The sequence below is a fragment of the Aethalodelphis obliquidens genome, unplaced genomic scaffold (assembly GCF_003676395.1).
Source record: "Aethalodelphis obliquidens isolate GAN/ISIS:26980383/991018 unplaced genomic scaffold, ASM367639v1 scaffold83, whole genome shotgun sequence".
NCBI lineage: Eukaryota > Metazoa > Chordata > Mammalia > Artiodactyla > Delphinidae > Aethalodelphis > Aethalodelphis obliquidens.
Window position 1 is genome coordinate 2339500 of NW_020838027.1, and position 24341 is coordinate 2363840.

The 24341-nt window shown below is 49.0% G+C and overlaps 1 long non-coding RNA gene across 5 annotated transcripts in view; it reads right to left on the minus strand.

Moving 5' to 3' along the window:
- Window positions 1-24341, minus strand: part of LOC113612847 (uncharacterized) — a 116634-nt gene that overhangs the window by 50478 nt on the left and 41815 nt on the right. For all 5 annotated transcript variants that reach the window (XR_003429989.1, XR_003429990.1, XR_003429992.1 and 2 more), the window contains exon 4: window positions 11111-11247. This is a non-coding gene — a long non-coding RNA (uncharacterized LOC113612847). The remainder of the gene's footprint in view (window positions 1-11110; window positions 11248-24341) is intronic.

The following is a 24341-nucleotide window of genomic DNA, read 5'->3' on the forward strand; positions in this document are numbered from 1 at the left end:
GCCACTCTCCCCCCACCTTCAAACTGGATTACATGCTTAATGTTTCCTCTCACGCCCACACATGCACAAGCTGGTGTCTAAAACCAGCTTCAGGAACAAGCCCGAGGAGTTTTCGGCTCTAAGGTAAACAAGAGAAAGAAAACCTTTCCAAAAAAACGACTCATTCCTGGTAGCTTTATTTTAAAAGCAGGGAAAATGCAACTCCTTGCATAAACAGAATTTGAAAGCACAACTTTTTTCTGCTCTCTTTCTAGCTAATCAAGGGAGAAAATGACAACCAACCTGTCAATAAAAATGTATTGTTCACTCACTTCGTAGAATAAGGCTTATGCTTTGGGTCTATTAGGTAAACTACAATTTTTTTTTTTTTTAACTTTTAGGGACAGAGGGAACAAAGGAAACAGCAGAAATCCCTAAGCTTCAGTCTTGGGAATACGCTGGAGGCCACCCACCCTTGGTGACTGGAGACCCCACTCAGTTCCACCAGTGTGAAGTCAGACGGTGTCCTCAGGCTGTTCCTCAATTTCCAGGATAAATCCACAGGGTTTAGTAAAGCTCTAGCTCAAAGCAGACTGGGTGACCTCAGACGTCTCCTCTGGGGCAGGAGGGGCGTTGGGGCCACTGGGGTAAAAACAATGCTGTCACCACCAACTCAAAAGGCCACCTGTCAATGTGCCACATGCCACTGCCTGGAGCGTGCACACGTGGGCACACACACACATACACACACGTGTGTGCACGTGTACACTCCCCAGGGGCCGAGACCAGGACGGCATCCCACATCAGATGGGTGGATAGCAGGTCTGTCTCGCCAGCCGGGAGCTCTCTCCCACCCAGAGAAAACAGCAGAGACCAGATGGCAGAGCCTGGGCAGCCCATGCAGTCTGACCAACACTGGCCTGTGAAGGCAGCAGTATGGAACCAGAAAGCGGAATCATCGACCTTCAAGTAAGTTCTCTGTGGGAGAAAGGGGAGTGGAGACGGGGAGCAGAGGTGAAGTTGGGGAGGAAGGATGAATGTTTTGGTCACTCGATATTCTCCCCTTGCGCCCATTCCCTTTGTCTCTGCTTCCCTGCCTGGTTCTCTGCTTGTTCTGAAATATGTGAGAAATGTACTGTTTAAATCCCTCTTGGCCTCTGCTTCCTCCTGTCAAAGAGTTAATTACGCTGGTATTACCAGAAAACCATTTCACAGTCCAAAGGGTGCTTTTCCCCAAACCCCAGGACTTATTTGAGGGCTGCCAGGCAGTTCTGCAGAGAGGGGGAAAGATAGGAGTTTGGGGTTAGGGAGGGGGCAGCTGGCCAGCTCTGCATTTCACAGGTTGGAAAAAACTGGAGCCATTCCCCAAATCTCCCCACAGGACAGAGCGTCTCATTTGAACAGGGCAAGGGAAGGACGTCAGGGTAATTGACCAGGAGGAAGCAGAGACCTGTGCTCCCCTCCCTGGGACAGGTGTGGCGGCACCCGAAGGTCCAGTCCAGCATCGCAGGAGGCAGAGGAGGGTTCTGGTGGGAGAGGGTCAAGTCGCTGGGATCAGTACTTTCTGACTCTGTCTACTGAACAGGGTCGACCCTCCTAATTTAGAGACCACAGAGGTTGATGAGAAACTTTCAGAGTTGAACAGTTGAAGGATGGAGAAGGACTCTGGAGATCAAGCATTTTTGATCACAGAATCTGTTCTTCAAGCACAATCTTAAGCAGCACCCCATACATGCTTCAGATCGAAGGGGAGCTGCTGGGTATGTGGGGCAGGGTGGTGGGAGCCTCCGCCTCAGCCCCTCCACCCCTGGGACAAAACCAGGGAGGTTCTAGGATTGCTTGGAGACCTGTGTCCAAACCATTGATGCAGTGTGACCACATCTCAGTGTGGCTTTCCTTGCCAACCAGCCTCAAACGTGGTCTCATCTCATTTGCTGGTCCCTCCACCTGGAATGCTTTTTTGCTTGCCTGGTCTCCTCTAACACTTTCAAGTCTTGGCTGGAATGCCACTGCCTCGGGGAGACCTTCCCTCCCCCCCCAGAGGAAACCTCCTCCCAGTTTGTCCTTATCCATCACTAGGTGCAGTTATGCTATTTGTTTATTGCTTACTTATTCAACCTAATCACTCTCATTAGGACATAAACTCCAGGACAGCAGGGCCTCCTCTGTTTATTTACTGCTGGATCCCTAGTGTCCAGGGCTGCACTTGGTACACAGCAGTTGCTCAGAAAATATTTGTTCAGTGAAGGAGTTAAGGAAACCATGAGGGGGTCAACTATAAGGTCGTCAGTCAGGACTCCAACCCAAGTTTCTGACCAGGGGTGTTTTCTCTTTTTACTTCGTCTGGTTCTTGCTTCCACTGGATCCTGAGTAGCTAAGGAAACAGTAGTGTTCATTTTCAGTCTCTGAAGAACAAGTTTCTTACGTGCGATGGGTTAAACAATCCTAAGTTACAGGCTAAGGACTCTGCACTTGGAAGAAAGGTTCAGAAAGAAAGAGGTCGGTAGGACTGCGGAGGAAGGACCAGCCAGACCTTGAAAAACATCTCTACCTCTGGCAGGTAGCTGCCATGAGGGTGCCCTTTTCTTCTTCACTAGAAGGAGAGTTATTCTCTCTCTCTTAATATACTTTTTTTTTTAATTTATTTATTTATTTTTGGCTGCTTTGGGTCTTCGTTACTGCACGTGGGCTTCTTCTCTAGTTGCGGCAAGCAGGGGCTACTCCTTGTTGCGGTGCGTGGGCTTCTCATTGCGGTGGCTTCTCTTGTTGTGGAGCACGGGCTCTAGGTGTGTGGACTTCAGTAGTTGTGGCACGCAGGCTCAGCAGTTGTGGTTCGTGGGCTCTAGAGCACAGGCTCAGTAGTTGTGGCACGTGGGCTTGGTTGCTCCGCGGCATTTGGGATCTTCCCGGACCAGGGATCGAACCCGTGTCCCCTGCATTGGCAGGCGGATTCTTAACCACTGCGCCACCAGGGAAGTCCCTAATACACTCTTTTATTCTGGAATCTTACTCACACCTCCCTTAGGTCATTTGTTTACTTGGTCAGAAGGTTATCCATTGTTTCCACAACTTCCCGACCAGCCCTCTGGATCACATTAAGTCTTGGATCCTTTTGGGGAAACTGCAGTCATCTGAGAAGGTGAGCTTCGGTTAAGGACAGGCGGAGGTGTCTGTCACCTCGTGGCACGATTTCACCCTCTCCTCACATGGCAGCTGCCACGTGAAATCCAGAGGAGAGACGTGTATAAAGACCCTGGGATATTACTGACCGAATAAATAGTTCCTGCTCTGTTTGGGGGATGGTTTCCCATGGGTGGTAAAGCTCTGTTACTGTAACTCAGCATTTTATCCATTCATTCAACTCGTGTCCTCTGATCAATGAATGACAATATACTTCACTCTATGCTTGCTAGGTATGGAAAAGTTATCTTATTTCATGAGGTCAATATAGTGGGTTGAATTTCTATATGAGCTAAATAATGTTGCTCTGTTCTATAACCCCAAGACCAATTCTTAAACTTGTAAATGTGTTATTTATTCCAAGAATGACAGCTAGAATGTGAACGATTTACTGTTTTCCATCCTGATCACCCCAGTCCAAATAATGATAGCACAGTCTTTAAACCAGGCAACTTTCTTTAGCATATAAATATTGTTCTCCCCTTTATAATCCTGACCTTAGAGACTTCACTTATGTTAAGTACATAGGCTAAGTCTTATTGCTTAGTACCCCATCACCAAGACAAACCAAACCAAAGGAAGAAAAATATTCATTGAGCCTCAGCACTCCAAGCACCAAAGAAACCATGATACCTGACCTTAGAAAGCTTATAATTAAGTGAAGGAAATATACACAATTAACTATAATATAAACTGTTTAGTTAAAACAGTGTTTCCCAAAGATGTACTATAATTACCACCGATGGGTAGAAAAGGTACTACCAATGGCTGACAACTTCTTTGGAAAGATTTTTTTTTTTAAGATTTTAATTTTTTAATTTATTTTTGGCTGCATTGGGTCTTCGTTGCTGCAGGTGGGCCTTCTCTAGTTGCGGCGAGCGGGGGCTACTCTTTGTTATGGTGCACGGGCTTCTCCTTGTAGTGGCTTCTCTTGTTGCGGAGCACGGGCTTTAGGCGTGTGGGCTTCAGTAGTTGTGGCACGCAGGGTCAGTAGTTGTAGCACGCTGGCTTAGTTGTTCCGCGGCATGTGGGATCTTCCTGGACGAGGGATCGAACCCATGTCCCCTGCATTGGCAGGCGGATTCTTATCCACTGTGCCACCAGGGAAGTCCCTGACAATCTTTTATTGTCATGATTACCGTTATAGTTTTAGTGTATATTACAAAAAGTGTAACTAATCCATTAAACCTGTGATTTCAAAATTTTTACTGCTTAGGATGACACTAAAGTAAGTGGCACGATACACTTTAACACCTTAGGCAGCCCTTGCGACTCACGTGGTCACACCCTGAATGTTTGGACAATTTTATGTCCTATCTGTTCAGAAGTGTGATGGTTCAGATGATATGAATCACGGGTGTGTGTGTGTCTGTGCGTACTGCTGGTTTCTTTTCAATAAAACACTGAAATCTCGAACAAGGTACAGCTGAAGTTTGGGAAACTCCAATCTAAAAAGCATTAATTTAAGTTTCTGCAATCAACACTGCAGGTGCTTTCCCAGATCAGGACCTGTGAGCCTGGTATGGCTGTAGTGGGACAGTTCCGAGTGAGAAAGAGTGACACAGTCCTCAAAGCAGGTTGCCTCTACCCGGGGAACGACGGGACCCGCCCCTCTCCCAGGCTCTGGACTTGACTCGTTTTCCATCCTTCCCCAGCTCCCAGAGTCTGGATGTATGAAGGGGTGAGGACAATCCCTTTCTTCCCCTTCAGCCAGAGTTGCACCCCGACCCAGAGCATGGAGTCCAAGCTGCCCTCCCTGCGCCTTCCCAAACTGAGCTCGTCTCCTGTTTGCAGACTCCCCTAAATAGATTCAGTCCTCCGCCCCCTTTTTCCCACCTGTGCTGGATGTGGAAGCAGACAGGAAGATGGTCGGAGATGGTCTCCTACTAGAATAACTAAGACTCGTACATACCAAATGCAAATGCAGTGTGGAAGGGGTGAAGTACAGCACGAGAGAGACGGATAGAATGCAATGGGAGTGGAGAAAAAACTACTCATGAATAGGAGGCTGTAGACAAAGTGCTCGGGAAATATTTTCAGATGGAAGTCCAGAAAACAACTTGTTAGTACGTACCAAGAGACTTAAAAATGACCCAGTAACCCCACTTCTAGAATCAGCCTAATAATCAGACACACGTTCAGAGGTGTGAGGATGTTCACTGAAATATTATTCATAACAAAAATGGAGTGTCCAACATTGAAGGAATGGTTAAGTAAATTTTGGTACATCTGTGAATGATATCGTGGAATATTTTTTTTCAATGTTTGGGAAGACTATTTAAAGTAATACCAAAATTCTAATTATATCTTAATTCAAAAAAGTAATAATATATACAGAATGTTTATACAGAAGTATATAAACATTTAGCCCAATTTCCTTTAAAAATCATATAGAGTAAATACGTGCAGGAAAACTATTCACAAGAAACACGCCAAAATGTTAATACTGGTTATTTCTGGATTATAAATACTTATTTTCTTCTCTTACTTTTATTATATTTTTACTTTTTATTTCCTCTACATGTTTTCTACCAACCCGTATATTATATTTAGAAGAGAAAAAAACCTGCAGTTTAAAAAAGAAAATCAAAGAAGCAGATGTGCCTATACGCAAATGAGAAGATTTGTGACCACGCGCCATAGCGGATATATATACACATATGTATTAACTCCCCATCTCTGATTACCACAGAAATAAACAGCTGACTAATCTTTTATGTAAGTAGGCTTCTCCTTTTAAGCAGTTGTCCCACTTTTTAAAAGTTTTACGTAGTATCGCAACTCTTGTTTTTCACATCTGAGAGTGCTCCAAAAATAGACTTCAGAAATGTGAAATCCAGGGACAGCCTGCAGACCACTGAGCCCCTTCAGAGGGACACTATCAGACACGAGTTGGAGAGTGGCGGGCTGCATCCCTGAGTTACATTCTATACCTGACGATTCTAATAACATGTCCAGCTACCACCCACAGAAAAATGTAAAAATCACTTGTATTAAATAGAGATACAGAGGTGATAGCTAGACAGAGAGACTGATGACAGAAAGATCTGGGGTGCCTCCTTGGAGGAGGTGGTCACTGGGTGAACTCGGAAGCACGAACAGGACCCTGAGCAGCAGAGGACATTCTAGTCGTGAGGGCAGTGTGAACAAAGGCAGAAAATCATGGGGCATATTTGGGGAAGGATGAGTAACCCGGTTCGTCTAGACTACATGGTAAATGGAGGAGAGACAGCGAGAAATGTGATTATAAAGGTAGGTTGGAACCAGACCATGATGGACCCTGAAGGCCGTGTCACCCTCCTCTGGGATGAAGTGACCAATGACTCTGGTGATGGATGTTCTGTGCTTTGCAGAATCACCTGGGCTCTCAGATGGAGGTCCTGGAAAGAGGTGGGAAAGGAATGAAAACAGTGGCTGTGTCTCCCAACACCTAACCCCCTCCCAGAGCTGGGCTTAGAAATGGGACCTGGAGGGGCAGACCTAGCAGACCTAAGGCCTTCAGAAGAAAACTGAGGTCCAGAGATGTGTGATGTTTAATTGGGCCTTCAGAATCCTCACAAGTGACCTGTCCAAATCAGCCACCACACTGGGCCGCGTATCTAGACAGCAAACTCCTCAGTAAATACTGTATCTGTTGACTCACCCACGTATGTGGGTATTTACTGAGGAGTTTGCCAGGCAATTTGCCAGGCACAGTGAAAGGGTCTTTCGAATACTAGAAGCAAATAATCCTCCCACCCACCCCGTGGCCACGACTCTGCCTTTAATGGAGGAGAAACTGAAACTCAGGGAAGCCACGCGCCGCATCAGGGCAGTGAGTGACAGGGCAGGACTCAAATCTAGGTTTTCTTTTTGCTCTGCTCTGGCTCAGTGGTTTTCAGATGTGGTCCTGGTGCAGCTGCTTCCCGTCCCTTGGGAGCTTGTTAGAAATGCAAATTCTCACTCCCCACTCCAGATCTGCAGGATCAGAAACCCTGGGCACCGGGCCCAGCAGTCTGTATCTTAACATGTCCCTTGGTGATTCTGATGCACATGAAGTTTGCATCAGAACCACTGCTGAGACACGGCTGATTGATGCTGGGACAGTGGGCAGTATGGAGGCTCCAAGACTGGCCCCGTCTCTCCCAGGTAATGCTAGATCGATAAGCCAAGGCATAGCACTGGCACCAGACCTAGAGGAAGGCAGCCCACCCAGGGTCAGGCAGGGAGGCTGGCAAAGCAAGGGCCCAGGCTGGAGCAGATGCCAGGGAGGCGGGGCTGCCAGTCACTTTCTGAGAGCACAAAGGCTCTGAGCCTCCTAAGTCCAAACTTCTCGTTTTCATGCAGGCACCCCACACTGTCACTGATGCTACCTGCCTGCCGCATACCTGTGGGGATTTACACCCACTCTGATGAGAGATGGTTTGGGGTTACTGCAGCCTGGGAAACAGGTGTTTTAGACAGGCCCACCCCACTAGGGAGATTAAGCATGATGAAGGGCACCGGTGAAGATGGATGTCTCTCTCCCGTCACCCAGCCCTGCATCTACGCGAGGAGGGCAACTCCGGACAAGAGTGGGACTTTCCCACAGGGCACCCCGCACGGCCGCCCGGGTCGGGGGTGCTCACTTTCTCTTGGGGTGGAGAAAAAAAGGCACAGGGCCTTGGGGACAGGAGGAGGGAGGGCGGGGGCAGTTCTCAAACACCAGCCAGGTGGGGTCATGCAATCCGGCGCGGCACTACAAAAGGGCTGCCGTGTCCTGGACGGCCAGCCTCGGAGCTGGGAGCTCGCCAGGCCCCAGCCAGGAAAATGGGAAACCCCTGGGCCTCTCCGAGGTGACCTCCCTGCTTCCACCGCCCCCGTCCAGGAACCGAGGCAGTTCACCCCCGGGTGCGAGGCTCAGGCTTCGCTCTTTGTTTTGTGTGCTTGCCTCGTGCCAGGGGAACACGTTTTCAGTCCTAATCTGTACGCAGCCAGGCTGCTCTCCTTCACGCAGCCGGGACCTTTCCCCTTCAGCTGCAGTTTCCTAGAAATGTGGCCGCCCAGTGTTATGATTCAAACAGCGCTCAGTCCCTGTGGATAGCAGGGCAGGGCGGGGCTGGCAGTGCTGGACCTTTAGTGCCACGCCCTGTCTCTGCCTCTGCCTTCCTGGTTTTCCCAGCAACCTACGTGATTTAATGCTCATCCACACCCCCTGCTGTGAGCGGCCTTCGGGAGGGGGAGGGGTGGGGTGGGGAAACAGGAGATCTTGCCAAACCCGTCATTGCTCTGGTTGCCATAGCAGCCTCTGTGAGCCGGACAGACAGCCAGGGCCTTCCCGGCCCCAGGCGGCTTCCAGGCTGCCGCGCTCAAGGAGCAGAAGCTGCAGGCTCTGGATGAAAGCTGAGATCTCTTGTCTTCAGCAGCCTAGCGGGTGTGCGGGGAGGTGGAAGAGGAGGCGGGGGGAAGGAGGAGAGCAAGGGCTAGACAAGCTTCTGTTCAGTGCAGCGTCCACTGGTGTCCCCAGACCCCAAGAGTTCAGGATCGCCTGTACTGTCCCAACATGCATTTCCCAGTAACAGCAGCCCGCAGGGGACTGTCACTGTGCAAGACGGGGGTGGGTGGGGGTGGGGTGTAAAGACACAGACCTACTAGAGAACGATCTTGAGGATATGGGGAGGGGGAAGCGTAAGCTGTAACAAAGTGAGAGAGTGGCGTGGACATATATACACTACCAAACGTAAGGTAGATAGCTAGTGGGAAGCAGCCGCGTAGCACAGGGAGATCAGCTGGGTGCTTTGTGACCACCTAGAGGGGTGGGATAGGGAGGGTGGGAAGGAGGGAGACGCAAGAGGGAAGAGATATGGGAACATATGTATATGTATAACTGATTCACTTTGTTATACAGCAGAAACTAACACACCATTGTAAAGCAATTATACTCCAATAAAGATGTTAAAAAAAAGACGGGGGCGGGGGCACAGAGAGGCTGAGGGACAGAGAGACAGGGACAGAAGGGAGCGCTGTTATTTTGTTTTCCATTCTCCATGGGACCTGCAGTATTTTTTCCTCCTCCCATAAGAAGTCAGCGTCCTCCCCCACCACCCTGATGTGACCTACTTATCTACACCCTTTAAAGGGAGGGACCCTGGAAGGCATCCCGGGCCAGGGCAGTTCTGAGTTTCAGAGACGAGCTCTTTAATAAGGGAAATCCAGAAGCTGTAAAATCGGGGGGCAAGGTGGTAGGGAGGTCAGGCAAGGCTGGGAAGAAGGGGGATAGAGGTGGGTGCCACTGGAGGAGAGTGCTCAGCGGCGGCCGCTGGCCGTCAGGCCCGAGTCATGCCATGACTAAGGGGAAGAGGTATGGGGCGCAGGAGTGGCGGAGCAGCAGATACCAACTGCTGGAGAGAGCGCACAAACACAGGGAAAACCAAACAAGATGCCAGCTTCCCCACTGTCTGCCCCTAGTCCACTGAGCTGAGGTATCTCATCTCTGAGCTCCAGTTTCCTCATCTGCAAAACGGGGATAAGAATTTCTACCTCAGGAGACTGATGAAAAGATTATTTACCACACCCTCTGTTCCCTCCTAAAGAAAACTCGACTAGGTCTCAGAACAATGGCACCCGTAGGATAAAAGCCACTACTTCTAAGCACTACCTACTCTGCAGGAGACGCTGTAAACGTAGTTTATCTCACTTAATTCTGCGAGGAATGTAATATGCCCGAAAAGGAATCCGAGGCTCAGAGGAGTTAAATCATTTATGCAAAGTCACGCAGCTAGGAACAGAACTGAGCTTCACATTCATGGAGGTCCACTCAAGGCCTGTGCTCTTAAACACCTCCCCTGGACTGTAGCATCACTGGCCTTAATGAGAAAGGATTTGGCAAAAGCTGTGTCCCCAAATCTTAAGTAAATTTAGAATGCTGAGTCAGATTGGGGCTGGAGGAATCAAAAAATAACTGGGCTGTATAATGCTATCGTTTTGTCCTCTTGGCACTCAGCAGAAGCTGTCCTGCAGTCTGGAGGCTGTAAACGGCTATCTGGTCTCGAGCTGCTGGGCCTCCAGCCTGGCCCCCCTCCAAGCCATTCTCCTCACTGTAGCCACAGAGAACATTTTCCTGCTCCCAGTTGCCCTCAGGATTACATCCAGACCCAATGTGGCCAGGGCCTCTCCTATCCTTAGTAGACCTTAGGCCTAGTAGGCAGGCCCTACCCCATTTTTTATAAAATATACTAAAATACACCCATATCATTCACTAAACGTGAATTTTTTCATGTATAAAAATTTGAAAGAAAAAAAAAATTTGAAAGGACTTTTAATAATTTGAACGTTGAAATGATTAATTTAAATATTCAGTTTTCATATGTAGGTGCCAATGCATTTTTTTTTTAGGCCTCAAATATTTGGGGCCTTTGGAAAGCTTATAAGCACTATGCACATGGTGCCCTAATGGGTGAAACAGCCCTCTGGGTAGCCCGGGGCCACCTCCCCTGCATCCCTTCTGTGAATAGTGTTTACTCTGCCTAGAATTTTGTTTCTCCTTCTACAGCTGTAAGTACTCACACCATTCTCCCCTCCCTCATTGCCCTGCAGTTTATTTATTTTGACCTAAGGTCATAGATACTTAACCTCTCAGTTTCCTTGTGTGTAAAATACGTTTTAATAAAACAGGAATAATAGCGATACCTACATCATAGGATACGTTTTCAGAGGATAAGTTAATACATGAAGTATGATTCATGAACCATCACCTGGAAGCTTGTTAGAACTGCAGAATCTCAGCCCCGCCCCCCAGATGGATGGAATCGGAACAAGATCCCCCTGTGATTCAAAGGCACGTTTAAGTGTGAGAAGCACTGCCCTAAAGCACTTATGAAAATACCTGTTACTTAATAAACACTCAATAAATGACAGCCGCGTTGATTACTATTGTCATGACTATTAAAGGTCAAGCTTTCATAGCTGTCTGCAGTTTCCCCTCTTGACTTACTTTTAACTTCCAAACTCTAGTTCAGTGGTTTTCACACGGAGTTCCTGGGGAACACTGGCATCCTGGGCGCATCCCAGCTAAATGCTGAGGTTAGTCAAGACGTGTTCGTTTCCTGCACTCAGGCAGCCTCCCTCCATCTGCAGGAGACAGAAGGAAAGAGGTAATTGCAGTAGGTGGTGTGACACCGGCTACCAAGAAAAGGATGCAGAGGTGCTTCAGAGGCAGCTGACCCCGGCTTGCTGGGTCAAGGAAAGTGCTATTTAAATCTAAGAGCCGATAACTCAGGATTCACCCCCAAAGTGTGGTTCCTATTTAAACGGTGGACTGACTGCTCCCACAGTGTGAGAGGGGTTGGAAAGGGCTTAAACCTTGCTCTAGGGAGCAAAGATCTACTAAGTAGGTCTAGATCGATTGGCCTTGCTGTTTGCTCCCCCAGGCAGACAAGGGAGCCATGGGGATTTGAGTCTAGACTCTACGTGGTGTCCTGGTACGAAGCCCAGTCACTTAAAAGAAATTTTGGCTACGTTGCCAACTGACCCTCAGTAGTTGTAGAACTGTTACGCTGGGCACCTTGGTTTCCTCATTTGCAGGACGAAAATGATATGCCCACACAGGGTTCCTGTAAGAATTAAGTGAAAGGCAGGAGGTCCAGTCCCAGGAACACAGCAGGGCAGAGGCAAGGGTTCACGGGTTCTGGGCTCTGCAGCAGCATCTGGGCCCGCGTAGGCTGGACCTGTGACGCTGCAAGCATTTCTTCCGAAATGTACTTGCAAAGACCACCCCCCAGCCCGGGCTGCGGGGCTGAGCGGCCGAAACAGCCAGTCAACGAGCAAGATACGGGGCGGTCAGCTAGGGTCAGCCGGGGTCGCGAGTGGCTGCTTCTGGAGCGAAGAGAAGGCGCTGTTTCCCGGGCCGGGCAGCCCCTAACGGATGCTCTGAGGGCCCCAGAACAGACTCGGCCCAGTGCAGCCGCTGGCAAGGGCCCCGTGGAAACGAGAACACTCTTTACAAACAAGAAGACTCCTTACACGGAGGTTACCACGTAATCTACAGGACGTCCACTGCATCCGACCTTTCCCGCCCCACGCGCCACGAGAGACCGGCCGGCGCAGAGCCAGGAAGCCGCGCGCCGGCCGCCGCCGATTGGCTGCGAGGAGCCGGGCCGCCTTTGATTGGCCGCAAGGAGGCCGGGCAGCCGCCAATTGGCTGCGAGGAGCCCTGGCCGTCGCCGATTGGCTGAGAGGAAGCCCGGCCACCGCCGATTGGCTGCGAGGAGACCCGTTGGCCCACTCCGCGGGCCCGGCCCAGCGAAAGCGAGGTCAGCTGACTGGGTTGAGCCCGCGGAGAGGAAGCGGAGTTCTGGCGCTGGGCGGGTGGTGGGTTTGGCCTTGAGCTTTTGTTACGTGGCTGTTATTGCTTCCTTCCCCAGCAGAAGGCCGAGGCCAGCCCTCGCCCTTTGCTGAAGCAAAACACCCCCTCCCCACCCCGTGGCTCCGGCCCGAGGGCAGAGGGGCCTCTTCCCGCCGCGCCTCGCGGAGCGGACGCGCTGACCGTGGGCGGGGCCTACGGGGCTATTTCGGTTCGTTCTCTGCCCCGAGTCTTTGGCTTCCTGCTGGGTTTCCCTGCGCTTCCCCTAGGCCGTTAGTGACCCCAGACACCACTTTCCGAGCGCTTACTTTACGTCAAGCAGGCCCTCTGCGTATTTCTTTGCCTGATTTTTCAGGGCAACAGTGCGGCAATCACTAACCCCCATTTACAAAAGAGAAAACATGCAGTTCAGAGAACTTAATTTGCTGAATGTCACAGTTAAGGAGTGGTTCCGCTGGGATTCACCTCCTCGCTGTCTGTGCTCGTTACCCCTGCCTGCCCTCCCTCCGGGTGAGGCCATGCCAGGACCATGCTGAAGAATGGTTGTGGTCAGCCCCATTCTGCCCCGGAGTCACATTTGGGGGGCCAGGCTAGGAAATAACCCAGCTCTAGGGAATTGTTAGAAAAGATTTCCCCTAGAGCCTGTTTTTTTAGCACAGGGATCTAATCAACGCTTGTGATCTGGAATTCTTTCCTGGCTTCCTGTGAGAAGCACCCAGGCTCGGGGCACATTCCGCCTCCCATCCTCATGCCCCTTCCCGCCTCTGGACTCTGCAGAGAACGAACAAGGCACCGCATTTGTCCAAAGCCTCTCCAGTGGGAACTCATCTGCAGATCAAGCATAAACATCATGAACCCAGAGAAGGGGAAAGTAAGGCACGGGGCGCTTCTGGGCAGTCCCCCTCCAGTGGGCAGAGTGCTTGAGAAGGACAAGTCTCCCAGGTCATCTCCCGCTTGTCCCCACGGAGTAGACACATCTCACACCCCCAGGAAAACCTCTTCTCAGTGAGAGGCGAGGACTGTGTGAGAAAGTGTAAGTGACAGCTTTGAAAATCAGACACATTGTACACGTGGAAGACAGAGTTTTTGTTTTGATGAGACATCAGTAAGGCCATGGCTGGCTTTTATTATTTATTATAAAAATAGTACAGGCCAATCGCCAAGTAATTCCACCTTGTAAACATAACTACATAAGAGAAAAGCCTGAAAACCACCTGGAGGACCCATGCCTTAAGATCCCTCGACAAAGGGGATGCAGACAATTTATGAAGGTCACTTCTTACCCATCTCCAACCTCCAGCCCTCCATTCACCTGGTACTGAAGGTGGGAGATGTCTGCGGTAATAGAGCCACAGAGGGGTGGGGTGGGAATGATTCTCCTTCTACATGTGAGTGAACACAATATGAACAGAACAACGAAAAATTTTAAATACGGTTAAAAGGGGAGGAGGAACAAGTTACCAGGCACCTGAGATGAACTGATGACTGTAGTTGAAGGCCCTGGAGCCAGGGAGGGGAAGTCTGAGCAGCCCACAGTGCCGTGGCTCCAGGTATACTGTATTTTAAAAAAACTACACGTTATCAGGTGGAAAGCCCTTATAGTTAACCTTTTTTAAAGCTTCAGTTTCCACATTTGTAAAATACGGACTTCGGATAAGATGGTTCCTAAGCTGCCCCCAATGTGGAAACTCCTGATTCTGCAGCGTCCAGATATTTTCATTAAATGACGCTCACCTCCTCCATCTCAACAACGTGTTAATCATCTGACTAACTGTTCAGCTTCCCTGCTTTACGAGATCATCCGTGCCGGTTCCAAGTGCACCTGGCTGCCACACAGCAAACATTCCATGCGTGAGCTGGGGGTACATGTTGTTGGGGTGCTAGGTCTGGCAAACTTGAGGCGTGCTGGTTTAACCTGAAACAGCACGAAACACAATGCAGTCCCCAACAGGCTACTGGGGGCCTGGGCCTGGGGCAGAGCCTCCCGATTCACTTTGAGGTAGCATTGGTTGTCATGCCTCGGGGCTTGGAGGTGCCAAGAGCCTTCGCCTACCAACGATCCTCAAACAGTTGTCAGGCTGACCCTTCCTTCCGTCAGGTGGGGGCCATTACACCCCTAACCATCAGCCTTGTCTGCTGAGTCAAGGTTCTACTTAATAGGATCCACAGTTGGGACTAAAATCGTCCTCAGGAGGCGCTTGCCGGAGAATCTATGTATATCCCGTGACTACACACAATCATGGCAAATGGTCATGATCTCTCAGTAGCAACCCACACATAGTTTCCAGAAGGCATCAGTAGCTCCTTATAGGTATACCTCAAACCTTCAAATCCACAGATAAAGCCATAGGTTAGGGTGGGACCCAGGATTCTCTTTTCTTTTCAGTTAATTGTCACACCATGTTCTGAGTGCCATCACTGAGGGAAGGAAGAGAAGGGGTGGGAAAGGGCACAGTTTTCAACACCTTCAGCACAGTGGTTAAGAAAACAGGCTCTGGAGCTAGACTGCTTGGGCTTGAATCCTGGGTCTTCAATTTTCTTGCTGGGCTGTCTAACCAAAGGCAAATTACTTAACCTCTCTGTGCCTCAGTTGCTTACAGGACTATTATGAGGGTGAAATGAATTAATTGATGTAAAGCACCAAGAGCAATGCCTGCCCCATATAAGTGCTCTATGAGTGTGACTATTATCATGGCAAGTCTGTGCTAACCGCCTTCCACGTATTATTTAGTTAACATTATCAACAATTCCTTCTGAAAAGGAAAATACAGGAAGTTACTGAGTTCTACACTAGTTATAACAATGTCTGTGACTGGGGGGATATATAAGAAAGGAAATAAACATATCTGGACCAAGGCCTTGTTTCTTCTATTAGTCCTTTCTATGTAAAGGGTTTCATACTATGCCTGATGATGCTTTTTGGACACAGTAATATGAATTGGAAATCTTTCCATGTCAGAACATGTGGATCCACCTCGTTCTTTTTAACTGCTGTGCAGTATTACATAATATGGATATAAATAGACGCTTTACCTATTCCCATATATTTCTTGTGTACCTAATGTTTTCTGTGTCCATACAGGATGTGGAAGGGAGCATAGGTGGCAAAGCAGCATACAGCATGTTCCCCAAGAGGCTTGTCATTTTGTGGGGGGGATTCAGGACTTAGATTAAATAATCAGAGACAAGTACAAGAGAGTATGTAATAAAGTATCAAATTGAATTTGTGTCCATGCTAGTGATTTAATAGGACTAACAACAGACTGCAACAGTGGAGCTGAGGGCCTGCCTCCTGGAAGCCCTGGCTGGGATAGAGAGGAAATTTACCCATTAATTCTTCCAGCCTCATTGAAAAATTACTCAAGACAGGAAGCACCAGTCTGCACTCACTTAACAACAGTGCGACACAGCAGCACTGGTGTCCCAGCTGGAGGTGAAATGCTGCAGGCCTGGTGTCTCCTGCAGCTGGCTACGGGTGGGCAGCCCCTTCCTGCTAACGCGCTGCAGGGGCTCGTCCTCCCCTCCACCTTCTGACGAGGGCTCGTGCTGCTCTCCCTGAATCCCAGGTGGTGCAGACCCCTCCAGGCACAGCAGCTCTGTTCCAGGAGCCAGAATGAGAGCTCCCTTCTTTGAGGTCCTCAGTCCTCCGTCTGGCTCTGCTTCCTTGGGAAGAATTCACTGGGTCGTGAGAGCAGTTGCCACATAGGCCCGGCTGGGGACATTCTGTGCGTAGGTACTCAGAAGCATTTGCTGAGGCTGTCTTTCTTTTACCCCAGCCCTGAGCACGAGTCGCTACCTAAATCAGTAACACTTGGCTGCCTCAGAGAATTAGGTGGTGTCAAAGCCCACACTTGACATTCCTTCCGCGAGGCCCTACCCAGCAACATTTTCATACCTTAGTGAGGGTAAACCTTTCGGCCTCATCCTTGACCACTTATGCTTCCACACATGCCTCTGTATGGACAAAGTCAACAGTCAATGAACAGAAAAATATTTACTAGGTACTTCCTATGGATTTAGCTTCATACAAAGCATGGGGTTAGGGATTTGGGGGGAGGGAGGGTTATAGGAAAAGAGAGACAGGGTCCTGCCTTAGGGGCTTAATGCCTTGATACACAGAGGAACGCAACACAGTAGGTCCCCAAGTGGTCACAGCTGGTGGCGTGGGAGAGCAGAGAAGCAACCTGGAAGGGAGTGGAGGGCCCCTACCAAGATGCTCTTGACAGAAGCATCTATTCTCACCTCCCAAAGCATCCACGTCAGCATCTCTGGGGAGTGAGTTCAGTAGGACAGGATGACCCAGTATAGCAAACAGATCCAAGTCTGGTCACAGGGTCACAGAAAGTCAGTGTTTCCCCAGTCATTTGAATGACTACCCCACCTTTTCCTCTAATTTTGAAAAAGTGGAAAGGCTTGTGCAATGAATATTCTTAAACCCTTCACCTACATTCATCAATGCTCTCATATTTACTTTATCTCTTTCTATAGTTACACATTTCCCCCTCATTTGGAAGTAAGTTGCAGACACCATCCCTAAATACTTCAGCACAGATCTTCTAAAAAAAAAGTATTCTCCTGCATAGCCCCAATATCACGTTACTCTGAAGAAACTGAACACTGATACACAGTTCACAGTCACTTTTCCCAATTGTCCGTACAATGCCCTCTATAGCTTTTCGCCTTTTTAAAAAAAAACTGAAATAGAATCAAGGATTAGTCATTGCATTTGGGCGCCTTGTTTCTCAAGTCTCTTTTAATCTGTAACCAGACCCTACTCCCGTTTTTTTCCCTTGCATCATCTTGACATTTTTGAGGAGTGCAGGTCAGTCATTTTGGAGAAAGACCCACAATTTGGATTTGTCTGTTTTCTCATGACTGAAAGTAGGTTCTATTTCTTTTTCTTAAAATTATGGTGGTGAAACATCTGTACCACGAAATTTACCATTTTAGCCATGTTAAGTGACAATTCAGTGGCAATAAGTCCATTCATAATATGGTGCAACCATCACCACTATCCATTTCCAGAATGTTTTCATCATCTCAGAAATTCCACACCCACTAAACACTAACTCCCCATATCCTGAACCCCCAGCTCCTGGCAACCATTATTCTAATACCTTCCGTGTCTATGAACTTGCCTATTCTAGGTACCTCATATAAGTAGAATCATATGATATTTGTCCTTTTGTGATTGACATTTAACAGCATAATGTTTTCAAGGTTCACCCCTGTTGTAGCATGGGTCAGAATCTCCTTCCTTTTTAAGGCTGAATAATATTCCATTGTATGTACCACATTTTGTTTATCCACTCATCTGTGGACAGACAACTTGGGTTGTCTCCAACTTCTGGCTACTGTGTATACTGTTGATATGAACAGTGGGGCACAAGTATCTGTTTGAGTCCCTGCTTTCGCTCCTTTGGGTTAAATACCTGGGAGTGGTATTGCTGGATCATACGGTGACTCTGTGTATCTTTTTTTTTTTTTTTTTTTGGCTGTGTTGGGTCTTCGTTTCTGTGCGTGGGCTTTCTCTAGTTGAGGCGAGTGGGGGCCGCTCTTCATTGCGGTGCGCGGGCCTCTCACTGTCGCGGCCTCTCTTGTTGCAAAGCACAAGCTCCAGATGCGCAGGCTCAGTAGTTGTGGCGCACGGGCCTAGTTGCTCCGTGGCATGTGGGATCTTCCTAGACCAGGGCTCGAACCCGTGTCCCCTGCATTGGCAGGCAGATTCTCAACCACTGTGCCACCAGAGAAGCCTCTGTTTATCTTTTTGAGGAACTGCCTGACTGTTTTCCACAGTGGCTGCATCATTTTACATCCTCACCAGCTTCTGATTCTCATGAGGCGTCCAGTTTCTCCAATCCTTGCCAACTCTTTTTTTTTTTTGTATTTATTTATTTTTCATAATAGTCATCCTAAAGGTAAGAGGTAGTATCTCATTAAGGTTTTGATTCGCATCTCCTCAATGACTAATAATGTTGATTGTCTTTTTATGTGCTTATTGGCCACGTGTATATCTTCTTTGGAGAAATGTCTATTCAAGTCATTTATCCATTTTTTAATCGGGTTGTTTGTTTTTCTTTAAGTTATAGAAGTTCTTTTCATATTCTGGGTGCTAATCCCTTATCAGATATATAATTTGCGAATATTTTACTCCCTTTCTGTGGGTCATCTTTTCACTCTCTTCATAGTGTCCTTTAATGCACAAAAGGTTTTAATTTTGATGAAGTCGAAATTATCTATTGTTCTTTTGTTTGTGCTTTTGGTGTCTTATCTTAGAAATCATTGCCTCATCCAGTGTCACAAAGATCTTCCTCTATGTTTTCTTCTAAGAGTTCTATAGTTTTAGCTCTTAAATTTAGGTCTTTGATCCATTCTGAGCTAATTTTTGTATATGGTGTAAGGTAAGGGTCCAATTTCATTCTTTTGCATGTGGGAATATCCAGTTTTTCCAGTTTGCTGAAAAGACTGACCTTCCCCCCATTGAATGGTCTTGGCATCTTTGTCAGAAATCAATTATTTCTGGGTTCTCTACTCCATTGGTCTGTATGCCTGCCCTGTTCCATTTTAAGACGTATATGGCTTCTTCCAACCTCCTCCTAATACTTGTATCCACTCTCTCAAAGAGAAGGAGAATGAGGGGGAAAAGTCTTAACCACAAAGGAGTTTAATGTTATGAGGCCCTGGATCTGGATTTGAAAGCCAGGATAAGTGCAACCTTCTTGAGGTGCCCAGTTTTCAGATAAGCCTTCAAATTGTTGGTGTTGAGCAAGCTATTTATTCTATCTGAATCCATCCACTTACTAAGGCACAAACATTCTCTACATTTTTTCCCCTGTTACCAAACTTAGAGGACTCAAATATGCTTCAAGCCATGCTGTTTTGAAATCCTACACAATGCGAATGAGATTGATGTTGTATGTGTGTTTAGCTTTTAACTCACAGGAGAAGGAGGTCTGCAATTAAACAACAGTTATTTATTGAGTACACTTTATGTGGGGCACTGTAACATAAAATTCATATTCATGGTGGCTTACAGTGTAGTTGGAGAGGCAAAGTGTGTATATACACATGTGTGACTTGATGAGTACTTGGAGATGGGAGAGGTGAACACCGAAATAGTTGGCAAACTCTCCGAAGGTGGGGTCTTCAGGGGACTGTTAAAGAGGAAGAGTACATTAAGATCCAGGGTTGAAAGTGAAGAATACTGGGTATGGAAACACAAAGGCAGCAATGAGTAAGCTCTCTGGGGACAGTGAGAAGGGCAGCCCGACTAGATTAGCAGATGTGTGTGGGAGAGCACCAGTGGATGGGTGGGGTGCGGCTAAATTATGTAGGATTTTTAAATAACCGGGCAAAGGAATGTGTACCTGATTGACTACACAGTAGGTCACCCTTAAAAGTTCTTAAATGACGTGATTAGTTTTCTGAATGGAGGAGTGGGGTCCTGTTTTAGGTAGGTTGGTCCAGGAGGGGATGTGGGATAGATCATTGGAGAAGAGGAATTGATTCATTTCTCATTAGGGCTTCCCTGGAAAGAAAAGTAGTAGCTCTCTGCCCCAAGTCCAACTCCAGACTGAGGTGTACTGACAACCCTTCTTACTGAAATCTGCTGTTAGAAAATGCACTGGATCTAAGATCCTATGAGATCTTACCCACATTCAACCCAGCCCACTAACCTTTTGTGGCGTAAAATTCCCACTGCCGGTTCTGTTTTGCTTTGGTGCCCTCCCCAGACTGCCTCATCATGGTGTCATGCTTCCACAGCTTCCAAGGTACAGGCAGGGCTGCAATTTTAGTTTCTTCATTTTTACAGAAGGTCAAGTTTTCTAAAGCTATCAGTGGGTCAGCTGGAATCTGTCTGTGTTGAGAAGGTGCAGGAAAACTGGGGGACACTGCAGCTGACCTTTAGAGCCTTCTCGCCGTTTCTCCCCCCTCCTCCCAGCTCCCTGCCCGAGATGCTGAGCCTCATCAGGACCTGGTACTTCCTCTTCACTCAGTGCTTTCCCACCACAGCTGAAAACTGTCTGTGACACACACAAGGGATTCAAGCCGCTCAGTCCCAGGCAGGAATGTTGAGCCTCGCCGGGTGACATTCTGGGGGTCACAGGAAAACAGAAGCTAAGCAGGAAGTGTCCTGTGGGCTAGAATCAGAGAGATGCAGGGACACGGGTGAACGTTCTGGAGCTCAGCGCTGGACGACGCCGTGGGAACCATCAGGCTGGCATCCCCTGTGGTCAGAGGCTATAGCTGCATTTTTACCCTCCCCTCCCTGACTGAATACTGCCGGCTCTGGCATCTCCTCAGATGGCTACCGTGTTTGGTTTTCAACCAGGACAAACAAAGAGAAGGGGTTTGTTTTGCTGTCTGCTTTTGCTGAATGGAATCTCTGATTCTATTTACCAATCATGCCTCAGACACCCTGGGGCTGGTTAGGACTTTAAACCCTGAGCACACTGGACTCCTAGCTTTACTGAATCCTTTTCCATATCCTGAGGCTGGTACAAACTTCATCCTTCCCCTTCACCCCCAACGTCCCTTCAATCTGTGGGTGATTCTGCAGCCAATTCCTGGCTAATATTTCACCCACAAATTACTATTTCAGCTGAACTTCCCCAAACCTGAGCATCCTTACCAGATACTTTGGGGTTCCTCACAATGTAGTTACCTTCAAATCTGCGTGCCTTTCTGGTATAATTCTGAATTGGTGAAGAATCTCTAATTTTAAAGGGCATACAGTAAGCTCAGCCCCCTAAGGGGTGTTGCAGAAATCTGGAGTTCTACCCTATTCATACCTAATTCCAGCCTTCCAGGAGTTTCAGACAAGATGTCTTAGGAAGCTTTGTGCTTTGGCGTTCTATTTTTCACCTCTTCTTCCCTCTATCTGAAGATGGGGTAAGGAGCATGAAAAGGGGCTGTGAACCAGAATGACTAGAAGACAGCACACACAGTACGAGGCGTCTTCACCCTCCCTGCTTCTGCTCCCAGGGGTCAGCAGGCAGAGGCAGCTCTCAGGTAAGTAAATTTGCAGATGCCCACGCATGTCCAGAGCATTCCCAGTCATCAGAGACTGCCCAGCGGGGGCGGGAGTCCAGCCTTCCGTCTGGGGTTTCTTTTAGAACTTTTGTCCCGAGAGCATCCTGTTCTGTTATATACATACCCACAGCCGTCGCCAGATTGCTAGGTTGAGTACGGCCGTGCTCAAGGGCCTGGCACTGGGTTAGAAACAGAAACTGAGCTTCAAGGCCCGGTGGGGGGCCTGAGACGGGAGCTATGGCCCAGTCCTCCCCACATGCCCTTTGCACTTGCCTCTCCTCGTCGAGATCCCAGGCTTAACCCCTTCCTCGCTCGACTGCTGAGGCATGTCTAAATGTTTTCAGATGCAGGTCCAGAACGTCGGGCGTGAAGCCGAGCCCCGTCCATCACCCGCCCTCACGTGGGTGGGTGGCTTGGCTGCTTCCCACCCGAGAGGGGGAGAGGCTGAGCTGGGGTCTCTCGGAAGGGGGCCCTTGGCCCAGACGCACAGCCCCTGAGTGAGGACGCCCACGAAGGGAAGGGTCGGCGTCCTGCTCTATTTAGAACCGGCTTTCCTGCTAGTACAGGCCAGAGGGCTATAATTGTGACTGGAGAGCCATTTTCCCTCAAAGCTCTATTTTCAGGCGTTTACCATTTTCTTTAAAGCCTCACAGGCAGGCGGCCCCAGAGCACTCAGTCTCCCGAGGAAGGAGCCTGGGAAGAGTTTGGTCCAATTTCTCTGAGGGGCCCGAGAGGGCCTGTCCATCACTCAGATGGTCAGCGAGCCTCGGTTCGCTGCATGGACAGACCAGGAAGGCAAGCTACCGCCCGCTTTGCAGACCTGTGCTTTCTCCATCCAGCTGGCACAGCGGCCAGTGGAGCTGGACGGCCTGGGTTCAAACCCCACGTTGCTGGTTGTGAGACCTGCTTACTAGCTGTGTGAACTTGGGCAAGTTCCTCACCAGTGGCACCCACCTTACCAGACAGCTGTGTAGGACGGGCACTGACCTATAGCACATAAGCAACACCATAATGACACGTTCTCTTTCTTTGTCTGTAAACTGAGGAAATGCTATTAACTGCTGTGCCGGTCCTTCTGCCTGGTGGACAGCAAGCGTGTCCACTGTGTGTGGGTGATGCCAGGAGGAGATGCGCAGGGAAGGAAGGGCCTGGCTCCCATCCTCTGGGAGGGCCCGAGATTCCCAGAGAGACTCCCAGAAAATATGCAACAAGGGAGAAACCCGCTCCCCACTCTCCCTCGTGGAAAGGGCCGTGACACAGAGGCCTGTCACAGGCTCCGGCCCGGGGGTCACTTCCCCACCCCGAGTGGGACGCCAGCTCAGCCCGGGGTCGGAGGGAGCTGTGGAGGGGTCTGCGGGCCTCCTTGCACTGGGCGGCCCCCTGTCTGGCGCAGGGTGTGAAAGAGGAGCTGGAGGACTGACAGAACTTGGCCTTACGGTCAGAAAGAGGGACACAGACGTAGAGAACAAACGTATGGACACCCAGGGGTGGTGGTGAGATGTACTGGGAGATTGGGATTGACATATATACCCTACTTTGTATAAAATAGATGACTAATAAGAACCTGCTGTATAAAAAAATAAATAAAATTCAAAAATAAAATATGAAGACCAATATTAAATGAGTAAAAAAAAAATAAAAGGAACTTGGCCTTGCCGAGTGACAGAGATTCTGGACAGGGTCTCTCGAGCAGCTAGCTGATGGGCTCCTGTCACTGGGCCTGAAATCCACCCCCGAGACTCTGGCTCCGCCTCCGGGCCTGGCCCCGCACTCAGAGCCCAGGCTCCGGGCTCACTGGTGCCGTCCTTGTTGTGTGTGTGGAGGGCCACAGCCATGTCCCCTAAGTCTGCCCCTGCCTCTCTTGAAGCCCCAGTCCACCCTGGGATTTTACAATCAGAGTCCTTGCTTTACTTTGTCCATCCAAATCCTACCTAAATCTGTCACGTCCATGTCAGTCTCACCTCCTCCATGAAGCCCTCCCTGCCTGCCCAACTCACACCACCAGTCTCACTCTCCTAAGTTTCCTAGTTACCTGTTCCATTCATTTGGAAATTAGGAATTTACTTAATTATACGTCCCCCAATATTCGAGCACTCGTTTGACTGCAAGGCACTGGCGGGGAGATGTTGAGGGACATCTCTAGAAGGAAAGGTCATCTTCTATCAAGAAGCTTAGATTCGGGCTTCCCTGGTGGCGCAGTGGTTGAGAGTCCATCTGCCCATGCAGGGGACACGGGTTCGTGCCCCAGTCGGGGAAGATCCCACATGCCACGGAGCGGCTGGGCCCGTGAGCCATGGCCGCTGAGCCTGTGTGTCTGGAGCCTGTGCTCCGCAACGGGAGAGGCCACAACAGTGAGAGGCCTGTGTACTGCCAAAAAAAAAAAAAAAAAAAGAAGCAGCAGCTTAGATTCTAGAGGGATGGCCTGGAAAACTCCTTCCTGCCATATGTTGCTTTTCAGGTCTGATGGTATTATTTAACTCAGTAATAGTAATAATAAACAATTGAGGGGTACTCGCTGTGTGTTGGTCCTGTTCTAAGAACTTTACGTGGACTATTTGACCTGCGATAGTCCTCCTGTAAGGTAAGTGCTATCATTACTACTTTACAGGTAAGGAAACTAAGATGCAGAAAGGTAGGTTAGAGATTGCCCAGCGTCAGCTCGCGAGAGAGCCGGTGTGTGAACAAGGCTGCTGGACTCGGCTGCTGTGCGCTTAGCCTCTGTGCCGTATCTGCCCTGGGTTTCGCCTTCTCTGTCCAACGAGAGTGAAACCCCCAGAGGCAGGCACCTCGTCTCATCCCTCCTCACAGCCCTGCAGCCCTTGGTGAGTCG